The 915-nt window shown below is 44.5% G+C and overlaps 1 protein-coding gene across 1 annotated transcript in view; it reads left to right on the top strand.

Moving 5' to 3' along the window:
* LOC107155184 (aspartoacylase-like) overlaps window positions 1–649 on the top strand; it is a 104,684-nt gene extending 104,035 nt beyond the window's left edge. The window contains exon 8 of the transcript XR_007343716.1: window positions 355–649. The gene's annotated coding sequence lies outside the window, so the exon portion shown is untranslated. The remainder of the gene's footprint in view (window positions 1–354) is intronic.
* Window positions 650–915: the final 266 nt, after the last annotated feature.

Below are 915 nucleotides of genomic sequence, written 5' to 3'. Positions count from 1 at the left end.
AGGTGAACAGCAGGAATCCAATATCCATATGAATGCAAATCTTAACATAATCATATCATCTCAATGGCTAGCTGGCGTCACCTTTCGACCAAAAATGCCATGCATCATATACTTGGCTCTTAGCAAGAAGCAAACACAATACCTTCAAACAGAAAAGAAATGATACATCAGGGAACACTGATGCAATGCAATCATGGAATTAAGTGAATAGCAGCTGTAGGCACTGGTATAGAGAGCCACACAAACAATACTGGGTGAAATAAGCACTACAAAAGAGAATGACCTGTGACTTATCGCTCTTATATAGACCATTTATATAGGTGTTGTTGCTGAAGTTCTTTTCCTTGAATTTAGCAGGTGGGAGGTTGACCAAAGAGGACTGGCACCAGAAGATGAGCTCTCTCTGGTGTTCTATGCATTGTCACTGGACTTGGGCCTATGAACTTGGTCTACCTTCTTGCAGGAAGCTCTCCCATCCCCATGCATGTTGACCCTGGTGGGATCCGGTGCTGCAAGGTCTGTCTGAATTTCAAGGTGAAGTAATTCTGATTCTTAAGCTGAGAGTTCCACTACATATCTAATATTGTTAGGCCTGTATTAGTGTTGGGTTTATGAAATGCATTAAAAATAAAATGGTCCATTCTGCCTGTGCCCTCCTGGAGTCAATCTATCTCCGTGCATCAAGCATCCAGAGGGGCCCACCTTGTACCGGTGGAGTGTACATGGGTGGAGTAATGGTCGCCAGGCTGGGGTTGCGGCTGCTGCTTCTGGCATTGCTCCTATTTACACAGATTTATTCAAACCAAACAGCTGTTGTGACACTTTCAAGAAACTCCTCACAGAGTACCTTGGCTGCTCCCAATTCAACTAATTCTACCCACAAGGCAGCTGGCAGGGCCCTGCAGTCAATAGCTA

The sequence above is a fragment of the Marmota marmota genome, unplaced genomic scaffold (assembly GCF_001458135.2).
Source record: "Marmota marmota marmota unplaced genomic scaffold, marMar, whole genome shotgun sequence".
NCBI lineage: Eukaryota > Metazoa > Chordata > Mammalia > Rodentia > Sciuridae > Marmota > Marmota marmota.
This window is presented reverse-complemented; position numbering and strand designations above follow the sequence as displayed.